The following is a 12,152-nucleotide window of genomic DNA, read 5'->3' on the forward strand; positions in this document are numbered from 1 at the left end:
GAATATCTTTTTCCAATATATCACCTTCAACCTATTTGTGTCCTTTCATCTAAGGTACGTTTCTTGTAGACAGCATATCGATGGATCGTACTTTTTAATCCATTCTGTCAATCTGTGTCTTTTGATTTGGAAGTTTAATCCATTAACATCCAATGTTATTACTGTAAAGGCAGTACTTACTTTCAGCTTTTATTTTATATATCATACCTTATTCTGTCACTTTTTTTACCCTTTTAGTTGCCCTTATTGATAATATTCATTTCTATAGTCTCCTCCAAGCCTTTCTCTCCTGTCTTTTCCTTTTTGCCTGAAGAACCCCCTTTAGTATTTCCTGTAAGGTTGGTCTCTTGTTGACAAACTTTCTCAATTTCTGTTTATCTGTGAATATTTAAATTCTCCCTCATTTTTGAAGGACAGTTTTGTCAGATATAGATTCTTGGCTGGTAATTTTTCCCTTTCAGTACCTTAAGTATATCATACCACTGCCTTCATGCTTCCATGGTTTCTGATGAGAAATTGATAGTTAATCTTATTACTGTTCCCTTGTATGTGATGAAAGGTTTTTTGCTTGCTGCATTCAGGATTTTCTCTTTATCTTTGGCATTTGACATTCTGATTTGTATGTGTCTTGGAGTAGTCCTTGGAATAGGATTTATTCTATTTGTAGCACTTTGTACTTCTGGGAGATGTATATTTACTTCTTTCATAAGATTTGGGAAGTTTTCAGCCATTATTTCCTCAAATATTTTCTTCCCCTTTTCCATTATCGTCTCCTTCTGGGACACCCATGATGCATATATTTGTGCTTTTCATGCTTTCATTCAATTCCCTGAGACCCTGCTCAATTTTTTCCATTTTTTTTTCCTCTATCTGTTCTTCTGTCTTGAGGTTTTGATTGCCCTCCATTCTAGTTCACTGATTCTTTCTTCTGCCTGTTCAATCTGCTTTTTTATGCCTCTAGTGTGTTTTTAATCTCTTCTACTGTGACTTTAATTCCCATAAGTCCTGTTATTTTTGTATTCATACTTTCAAATTCTTCTTTATACTCACCCAGTATCTTTTTAATATCCTTTATATCTTTAGCAACATTTTTCTTCATCTCCTTTAATTGATTTAGGAGATTTGTTTGAAAATGTTTGATTAGTTGTTCCAAATTCTTTGTCCCTTCTGAAGTTTTAATTTGCTCATTCGGTTGGACCATGTCTTTCTGTTCTTAGTATGGCTTGTAATTTTTGACTGATGTCTAGGCATCTAATTACCTTGATGAGCTTACTCTGAATATCAGCTTCTCTCTATTGCCTAGGGTTTTATTGTTAATTGGTTTTGTGTTAAGGCTCTTCTTTGACACTTGGTTCAATTTATTCTAGACCATTAGTACTGCCTGTGTTTGACCGATCAGATTTTTTCAGCTCTTCATCTAATTCTTTCCCTGAACATGTGGTACAACTTTTAAGATTGCACTATTTGTGCAATTATTTCACCCACAGGAGAAAGCTTCCTTTCTTCTGTTCCTTCTATGAAAATCTTGATCTCTACTGTTTGCTTTTATTTTGCTTCTATAATTTATTTTTTACTCTTCTTTCATTGCCTCTAGCTGTTTTGCCTGGAAAACAAATTCTTGGTGAAGGTTCACCCTGGAAAAGGCTTTCCAACTCAGTATTTTCATCCAAAACAGGATGAGGGATCCATTTAGGCACTGCAGACCAATTCCAAAGAGCCCTGGGGAGAGGGTCACAAAAGATACCAATAAGCCTTTTTTTTTCCAGCTCTCTGAAGCTTTGCTTTCTCTGCCTGCCCAGCTGATGGTGCAGTTCAGCAAACTTTTCGCTGCAGCTCTGACATAGGCCCTGCTTTTTTGAATCTTCACTGACTGTCAGGGCAGGGTTCAAATAATAGCACAGCCATCCCTGTCACAGAGGGCTGAAATAGCCAGGACCTGGCAATATAAACTTGCTCATCAAGAGCCATGATCAATATTCGACCTTGCCCCTTCACCCTATTCTTGGGAAGAGGGCTTCCATGTTCCTCTCTGTCTTCAGAAACCAGTTAGGACCTGGACCCCCTAGTGGCTAGCCTCAAAGTGGGGAAGGGGTGCCAGGAATTGCCACTGAGCAATTTACTTAGTTTTTTATGGCAGTGTTTCAGCCTCTTTGTCCTTCTCTTCCCTGGATGTGGTATAATGCTTCTCTCTCAGTCAATTTTTGCTGCATAACAAACCATCTTAAAGCTTAGGTTTAAGAAAAAAAAGTTTATTTTTCTTATGAATTTTTCAGATTGGATTGGTGATGCTTTTGATCTCAACAAGCTTTACTGATTTCTGGGTCAGCTGGTAGAGAGACTGAGACTGAGTGAGCTAACATTGTGTCATTGACAGATCTAGGGGGTTGCATCTATATCAGCTAGGATAATGGCTATGTGTGTTTCATCATCCTGAAGGCTAATCTAGACTCATTCACTGATGGCATCAGAGTTTCCATATTCAGCAAGAGAGGGCAATCCCCATTGCACAAATGCTTTATAAGTTTATGATTGTGTCACCTTTGCTCTTGTCTTATTGGCCAAATCAAGCCACATGACCAAGCCACCAGTCAGTGTGTAGGGACAACCCAAGGGCATGGATACAAGGAAGAATGAATAAATTATAGATTAACAGTATACCATGCTGACAATGAGGGGAGGAGGTAGAACAATTTCCCCCAGTTTAATACAACTTAATCATGGAAGAATTTGGGCTGGAATTTGAATATCCTAACTCCAGTTATTTTTCCAAGATAGCACAAGGCTGAAGATAATAAGCTCTGAAATTATGAGACCTGAGTTCAAATCCTAGCTCCACCACTTACTCCACCGGTTTCCTTGGACACATTGCTTCACCTTTCTATTCTTCAGTTTTCTCATCTGTAAGAAAAGGATAATGAGATCACCTACTTCACTGGTATACTATAAGCATTAAATGAGTTAATGCATGCACAGTGCTTGGCACATAATAGGTACATAGAAAAGATAGCTAATATTGCAACCAAGGTTCCACTCCAAAGCCCTCCTGCTGTTCTCAGTCTGGCTCTGTCCAGCCAGTAAACATGGATGGGTATAGTTACTAATGCCACAATTCTGCTGGCAGCAATTTCAGATGCCTTAATTTTCACTCCCTTGCCAAAGCTATTGGAGATAACAACTATTTGAGCCCTTCTGAAGGTTGAGAGCTTTACAAACATGTGAGATGCTATTATTTTTACTATTGGAACTCGTGCTTCTGGGATTTCCCTCAGATTCAGATTCTGGCTAAATTTGAAACCAGCTGTCACTCCAGGACATATCTGGCCAGAAGGGTATACCCAGGAGTCTCCCCTATGAAGGTTTCTTGTCATCTCTATTGCCTGGTGGGCCTTGCTACAAAAATAGAAGGCTTGAGGCTCAGTGGCTGACTGAAGAAAAAGCTCTCATATTTTCAGTATTGCCTTGGAAAAAAAAAAGGATGAAACAGATCTAACTGCAGGTAATTAATTCTCCTGGTGTTTGGGGTATGTGCATCCGCTTCAGTGACTACATTTGTTAATATCAAGCGATAGGGATTTCTTTCAGAGCAATTGTAATAAAAATAAAAAAGAAAAGGAACATTTTTGAACCACCAAGCTGGGCGTCCTAAATTTCTGACCTGTTTGGTATGTAAAACCTTTCATCCAGCATGCAATTTTTATGAACGGATTGAAAACCCAAGAAATAAAACATGGGACACAGAACATCATTATGCACGAGTTAGAGCTGCCCAGGCAACTGGAATCAAACAGACAGTCCCTGGAGAGCCAGGCAGTTCTAGGGAGCACAAAGCCAGAAGCACTGGGGATGTGCAGGTGTCCACGAGGATTAACAGAGCTCAAAAGGAACCAGTGACATGCTGAGCAGTGGTTAGCTCCAAGTAATTTTGCAAAGAATAAGAGAGATGGTCACCCTTACCCAGGACTCTCAGCCAATTTGACACTCCTGCAACTACTGGACAATCAAGTTTCTATAACCACAGCCCTAGTCTAAGTCATCAATTATTAGAGTTAATTAGTAGAATCAGAGTCAATTAGAGCTAACCCCTCTAACAAAAAAATCCAAGCATGTGTAATGGCTCAAATATGAAAAGTATTTATTTCTCCCTCACATAAAGTCCAAAATGCATGCTCTTGATGTGTGGGAAACTCTTCTCCAAGTGGTGATTTAAGGTTCTGGTCTTCTGTCTTTGGGATATAGCTTCTGTCTGGAGGATAATGAATGGGAGGATCTTATGGGTCAGGCCTGGCAGGGTTGCATCATTTATGTTCACTTTTCATGGGTTAGAATCCAGCTACACAGCCATACCCATCTGTGATAGAGTCTGGAAATATTGTGTTACAGTGTGCTCCAACCCACGGAGCTCCTCCATCCCCCCGAAAAGGAGGTTATGGTTATGACCAATAATTGCCTTGTTATTTGTTGTCTGCTACACCTGGATTTGGGCAAATGCTTGATTGCATTGCATCCAATTTTGACCTAGACAATCAATTCTGTGTACTGAAGCTACAGTGGTCAGTTCAGTTATCTAGTTTAGATAGTAAAAGATTTCTCACTGCAATAGGAATAAAACCCAACTCCTTTCCCACACCCTACAAATTTCTGCATGGTCAGGAACCCACCCATATTTCATATTCCATCTCATGCCCCCTCTCCATCAATCTAGCAAGCCAGTGTAGCTCCATTCATGTTCTGAAACTTAACACACTGAGTTCTTTCCTTCCTGAGAGCATTTTTCTTTGCTGTTCTGTGTGCACAGAACATCCTTAATCTAGCTAGTTGCCTGCAACACTTTCTAAAAGATGCTCTCCTGACCATCTTATCTCAGGTTAACAGCCCCTCCCTCATTACTCTTCATTATATCCCCTCATATTTCCTTCATGGAAATATCACACTCAGGTATGAGCTGGGTAATTACTGTGCTTTCTTATTTATTGTCTATCTCTTCCACTAGACCGGAGGCCAGCCATCACACTTTTTCTGTTAAGGGCCAGACAATAAATATTTTCAGCTTCACGGATCACTCAGTATCTGTCACAACTACTCAACCCTGCCTGTGTGGTGGAAAATAAGAAATAGGAAATATGTAAATGAATGTGTGTGGATGTGTCCCAATAAAACTTTATTTATAAACACAGATGGTGGGCTGGATTGGCTGTAGTTCGCCCATGACCATTCATTGCTGCATCCCCAGCTCTTAGAAAGGTGACTAACACTTAAAAGGAACTCAAAAATATTAGCTGAATGAATAACAAGATACTCCTGTGGTTCTCACTCCTTTCCCCTGTCTATTATCTCATACAATAAGAACAGTGGGCAGTACAAGGCTTGGAAAGCTGCTCCATCTCTGACTCACAACCTGGCTACTGACCTTTGAACTTGATGTTGATGTTTATTTACTTGATTTTGATGTGTAACTCTTCAATAACTGCACCCAACCCCACGTCCAGGGATTGTGACTCTGGATGTAAGTTTAATATCAAGGGAAAATAATGGCTTTCTAACTTAGAGATGCTTGGTGTGGCAATCATCATAGGTTGGTTCAATGCCTAGTCCCAACTCCTTCTCACATGTCTTCATCAGCTAAAAAGACTGGTAAGCAAAAGAACTAACCACTCTAATCACTCCAGTTAGGGATGGCTGTATAAAGCAGTTCTGGTCAATGATACTTAAGTGGTATTCTACTGAGCAGAGTTTCTGAACAAGCATGCGGTTTCCCGATGAGAAGAAACAGATTTCACACATGCTGACTTTCTGGTTCTTCCTGACTGTGATGCAGCTGTGATGCTGAAAGATACAGCAGACATCTTGTGGGCATGATGACAAAAGCCCAGTTCCAAGGATGGTAGAACAGCCAGACAGATGAGTTGGATCCTTATTGTCATCCTTGAGTTGTAACACCAGCTCTTGAGTGTTATTTAAGGCAATGAAAGCATTTACTTGTTTAAGTCAACAGAGTTGGGGTGTTTTTGCTTGGAGCTGGGCACATTCCTAACTGATAAGATTGTTAATTGTTATTATACTAATAGCCCCACTCCTTCACCTTTTTTCCCCTCTATGGCAACATTAAAAGCTTTGTTTCTTTAATCACCTCTGTCCTTCCCCTGGTTGTTCCCTTCTCTTTCATCCTTCTTCTGAAAATTACTGGCAGAGTTTGGAAAGGAGGAACTAAGGACTAGCTTGGTATTAGAAGACATAACTCTGCTGGGGAGCCAAGCAAATTTGGTAACATGAACACCAGTGCCCAATGCCTCTCTTCCCCATATCTGTGACCTGTGAGCATGTAAACTTCTGGTTCTTCTGGCTCTGGGATGATTCAGATGGTGTACTAGCTCCCACTTTCTAAAATTTCAGCCTTTTGAAACTCTACCCCAACTCTAGGCTGCTTGCACTCTGCTCTGGCTGGGCTCAGGCCCTCTTTATAAAAGAAACATTTTATAAATTACCTCTGTATAAAAGCAGGTGATTCTTACAAGAGGCACCTCAAAATGACACACTATGACATCTTTGTTGGAACCTATCCTCAACAGATCAGCAAGCTGATATGAGGGACCTGAGATTTTATTAAGCCATTTATTAATGCATTAATTCATAGACATATATTGAATTTTATGGGTGTGCCTGTGCTCTGTATGTTATGCTGGGGATATAGAAATGTGAAAGCTATTCCTAGCCTAGAGATGCTTACAGCTTAGTGCAGGTGACAGACACATACACAGATTATTTCAACAGAATGGAATAAGTGCTATGATGGCAATATTCAAAAGACACCAGGAAGAAAGTAGATTTGGGAATGAAGTTATGGGCTATCATCTGATCTGGACTGTAAATTCATTTTAAACATGGATGCTTAAGTGGGGCTTTTCCTGGCAGATAAAGCAGCATGTGCAGGGCCCAGAGGTGTGAATGAACATGCAATATTTGGGGATCTGTGAGGAGGTTGGTATGGCCATTTATTGGGAGGCGCTGAAAGGAGAACTTATTTTGGATGAGGCTGGAGAAGACAGCAGGGGCAGACCCTGCTGGAGAACTTGGATCTCAGCCACAGACTCAGATGTTTCCTGAACAAAGAGCCCTGAAAGCATAAATAATATGGAGGGAGGGCTCCTTCTCTCCACTCACAATATCAGTTTAAGTATAAACACCACACCAGGAAATGAATCTCTGGGGATAATCGAGTTTGTACTTATTGTACTATGGGCATCACCAATGTAATCACTGGCTTTCAATTTGCAAATCCTATTTGTTGTTTCCTTTTCTCAAAGACAACAATATATAATGTTTTCTACTTACTCTCAGTAGCATAAACAAATCACTTTCCCCCATATTGGCCTTTCACAGAAGGGAGCGTTATTGGATATGAGGGTATTTATGTAGCAGTATAAGAAGGATCGATTATGCCTGAGAAATCATACTGTGCTTCAGAGCCATCACACACACACACACACACACACACACACACACACACACACACACGCTGCAAACGCACTTGCCCTGGAGGGGTTGCCAACACATAAAGCTTCTTAGCAGCTGACACTTCTGGTGCAGCTCTGGCAGGGATCACATATAGTCGGGCAACATCCCTCCCTTACTTTTTGAGGTCAGCTAACCTTGACCATGAAGCTGACTCGTAATTTGGGATTTGCTGGTTCAGGATGGCTGCATTTTGCATTTTTTTTGGGAGAATAAACCAGAAGGGCTTTAAATTGTCTTATAGTTCCAGGTGGGTAGGATTCTGAGTTTCCAAAATTGTGATTTTAGGATTCTATGTGTCACTAAACTACAAGATGCTGGTCAACAATTCTATAATCACAACATATCAAAAATGGGTTTGCATCAGTGCATGCAAGCAAAGACTTTGGACTCTTGATTCTCTGCTATCACAGAGCGAGAAACATCCCAATGGTTGGGTATTTTGTAAAAGCATTTGTACTTTGAGGCTTTTAGAGGGAAATGAAATGCTATTGGCTAACACACCTAATTCTGTAACAGCAGGATGGTCACTAATGCTCTAATGTCAAACCAGGCATCCTGCTGGCTGTCTGAATGATTTAGAATCTGTTGGGAGTGGTGACAAGGCACATACTGATTTTGTATGTTGTATTTCTCAGCTGCTACCTCCTGTGATTCTTTTTTCTTCTTTTACCTTGTTTTTAATAGGAGACGCCAACTATTACTTTTGGAAATAAAACACGCAGCAATAATTCTCATATCTGGACAATTTCAGGAATAAAATATTGAACCAGGAAAGCTTTATGGACAGGTTCATGGTGCAGTCATGAAACGAACACTGGAGAAAGGAATTAAACTTTGAGATTCCGTCACTAAGTATGTGACCTTCTCCTCTCTGGGCCTCCATGTCTCCATCAGTAGTTTGAATGCATTGAATGGATCACAGATCATGGTGGCCGACTGTTTTAGTTTCTTAGGATGCTAGGAAATGGGCTGGCTTAAACAATGGAAATTTATTTGCTTACAGTTTTGAGGCTAAAAGAAAGTCCAAATCAAGGCAACGTTTTCTCCCTGAGGACCAATGGTCAGGGACTGATTTGCTGGCATACTTGGCACATCTGTCACATGGCAGCATCCCCTGGTCCCTCCCTTCTCTTCTGGGTTTCATCAGTGTCCAGCATCTTGCTTTCTGTGCTTTTCTCTCTGTCTGAATTTCACTCTGCTTATAAATGACTCCAGGTGTCAAATTAAGGCCCTTCCTGATTGAGGTGGGCCACACCGTAACTGAGGTAACTTCATCAAAAGGCCCTACTTACAATGAGCTCACGCTGACAGGAATGGATTAGATTTAAGAACATGTTTTTCCAGGGTATATAAGCTTCAAACCACCACAATTCACCATCTGGACCCCCAAAAAGACATGTTATTTCTATATGCAAAATACATTCTTTCCATCACAACATCCCAAAAGGCTTAAGTCATTTCAGAAACAATCCTAAGCACAAAGTCTCATCAAAATTGGGTATGGCTGTGGTCTGTCCTGCGGTATAATTCCCCTCAGTCTCTGGGCCTGTGAAACCTTCAGAACAAGTTACCTGCTTCCAATATACAATTGAGGGACAGGCAGAGGATAAACATTAACATTTCCACTGGGATAAATTGGAAGAAAAATAGAAGTCATGGGTTCCAAACAATTCCAAAATCTAGCAGGGCATACTCAATTAGATTTCAAGGTCTAACAGTTGTCCATGGAATGATGTTTTGTCCTCAGGGCCTGATGAAGCAGCAGCCCCACCCTTTCCAAGTGCTTACACTGGGGTAAAGGCTCCACCATGTACAAGCACCGGGATGGCAGCCAGGCCCTCTGCAATACCTGGAGTGCAGGCTGCACCCTCAGAGTGCTAGGGTGGTAGCCAGACTCTCTGCAATCCCCAGGGCACAAGCTCCACCCTTTCCAAACATTCAGGTGTCAGCACTCTTCTTGAACCATGGGGTGGAAGGCTCACCCTTTCCAAGTCCTGGGGCAGGCTCACCCTCTCCATGACATGGGTGGGCCTGTTCTCTTGCCTGAGAAGATGTCTTCAGTCCAGACCTCAGTTTGCATGGTTCTGCTCTTGAAGTGACTTTTCCTTCAGTAGTCCCTTCTCTGCCCCTTTTAGTGCAGGCAGGTAGTGGTTCCATTTATACAAATTACACACACACACACACAAACTTGTCGGTTTTGCATGTAGTTCACAGGGTTCAAAACATCAGACAAAAGAGCTTTCCCCACATCCTTCCTGGATAACCATATTTCCAATCCTGACTTCCACAGAAATTGCTGACTGGTTCCATGTTCAGTTAAACCATCCAAGGAGCATTATTCTCTGGGAACTCATTTTCTAGAAACTCAGAATTTTCGAAACTATTGATTTCTGTTTTCTTTGTGCCCAAGAGTTCAGCTTATCCCTTTCCATTAGTATTTTACCTCAAGTTCAAGGAGACACCAGGCTGCACTTTCCACACTTAGCTTGGAAATCCCCTCAGCTAAATATCCAAGTTCATTACTCTCAAGTTCTGCCTTCCATCCAACATTAGAACTCAATTTCACCAAGAACCCTGTCACTTAAAAACAAGGATCACTTTTCCTCCAGTTTCCACACATTCATCATTTCCTCCTAAGGTATCACTGGAACTACCTTTAACATCCATATTTCAACCAACTTCCTGTTCATTACGAGGTATGGGTTTTCTAAGATGATACCAACTTTCTCTACTTCTCTCACTCATTTTTGAGCTCTCTCATTCTTCCAGCCTGCACCCATTACCCAACTCCAAAGCCATTTCCACATTTTTGGTATTTCCAATAGGAGCGCTCCACTCTCCTGGCACCAAAATCTGTTTTAGTTTCCTAAGCTACTCAAACAAATGCCATGAAATAGGTCAAGATAAAAAATGGGAATTTATTAGCTCACTGTTTTGAGGTTAGATGAATGTTCAAATCAAGTCATCATCAAGGTAATGCTTTCTCATTCTGGAGCTGGCTGCCAGTGATCCTTGTCCCCTCTGTCACACGGCAAGGCACATGGTGGCCTCTCCTGGTCTCTCTCTTCTCTTCTGGTTTCCATCAATGCCCAACCTCTTGCTTTCTGTGGCTTTCCGTCTGTCTGAATTTCCTTCTGCTTAGAAAGGACTCCAGTAATAGGATTAAGACCCATCCTGATTGAGGTAGGTACAACTTATCTGAAGTTTCCTAATCAAAATGTCCTACCTGCTTGAAACTGATTGTGTTTTAAAACTTCAACTTCCATATGAGACCAAGGGAAGAGATATCTATTTGGTACTGGATCTAAATTTTCTAAACGGTACAACTCTACAGTTGATTTGTTCAAACACCATAATTGCATGGAACTTTGAATAGGAAGTGAGATATGGTAGGTTAGTATAGGCTGGAGTGAAATAGTGACGCATCCCAGAGTAATTTGGGCAGATAATAAAAACTATATTTACAGCCTCCCCCTCCCCAGCTCCGAGGATCTGGGGGAAGGTGCGGATGTGTTGGACATCCTCACCTGGACTGGTGTTGATGTTGTCACAAACATTGGGACTGGCGGTTTGATGTGCTGAGCCCTCGATCATGGGACTTGCCCTTATGAAGCTCGTTACTGCAAAGGAGAGGCTAAACTTGCATATAGTTGTGCCTAAGAGTCTCCCCCTGAGTACCTCTTTGTTGCTCAGATGTGGCCCTCTCTCTCTCTAACTGAGCCATCTCAACAGGTGAACTCGCTGCCCTCCCCCCTACGTGGGACCCGACTCCCAGGGGTGTAAATCTCCCTGGCAATGCAGAATATGACTCCCGGGGATGAATGTGAACCTGGCATTGTGGGACTGAGAGTATCTTCTTGACCAAAAGGGGGATGCAAAATGAGATGAAACAGTTTCAGTGGCTGAGAGATTTCAAATGGAGTCTAGAGGTCACTCTGGTGGACATTCTTATGCACTATATAGATAACACCTCTTAGGTTTTAATGTATTGGAATAGCTAGAAGTAAATACCTGAAACTACCAAACTCCAACCCAGGAGTCTGGACTCCTGCAGACAATTATGTAATGATGTAGATTACAAGGGGTGACAGTGTGATTGTGAAGACCTTGTGGTTCACACCCCCTTTATCGAGTGTGTGGATGAGTAGAAAAATGGGGATAAAAACTAAAGGACAAATGGGGTGGGATGGGGGGATGATTTGGGTGTTCTTTTTTCACTTTTATTTTTTATTCTTGTTCTGGTTCTTTCTGATGTAAGGAAAATGTTCAGAGATAGATTGTGGTGATGAATGCATAACTATGTGATCATACTGTGGACAGTGGATTGTATACCATGGATGATTGTATGGTGTGTGAATGTATTTCAATAAAACTGAATTTAATAATAAAAAAAATGTCCTACCTGCAATGGGTTTACAACCACAGGAATGGATCAAACTTAAGACATGTTTTTCTGGAGTATATACAGCTTCAAACCACCACACCAACTCAGATGCTGGCATGGGATAAATATAACATGAGACAAAACAAGTAGGCTACTTGTGCAAAAGCAAATATTGTATGAGTGAGGCGGGAGTGGGAGGCTGCAGAAAACTGGAGAATGTGGCCAACCCTGTGTCTACTCTAGCTGACTGTTTCCA

At 41.3% G+C, this 12,152-nt stretch overlaps 1 long non-coding RNA gene across 1 annotated transcript in view; it reads right to left on the minus strand.

The window, feature by feature from the left end:
- Window positions 1–1,148: 1,148 nt before the first annotated feature.
- The window catches only part of LOC119517687, a 108,747-nt gene continuing 97,743 nt past the window's right edge, over window positions 1,149–12,152 (minus strand). Inside the window, exons 4-5 of the long non-coding RNA XR_005213603.1 lie at window positions 2,844–2,898; window positions 1,149–1,719 (exon numbers count right to left, since the gene is read on the minus strand). This is a non-coding gene — a long non-coding RNA (uncharacterized LOC119517687). The remainder of the gene's footprint in view (window positions 1,720–2,843; window positions 2,899–12,152) is intronic.

Source organism: Choloepus didactylus, chromosome 21, assembly GCF_015220235.1.
Source record: "Choloepus didactylus isolate mChoDid1 chromosome 21, mChoDid1.pri, whole genome shotgun sequence".
NCBI lineage: Eukaryota > Metazoa > Chordata > Mammalia > Pilosa > Megalonychidae > Choloepus > Choloepus didactylus.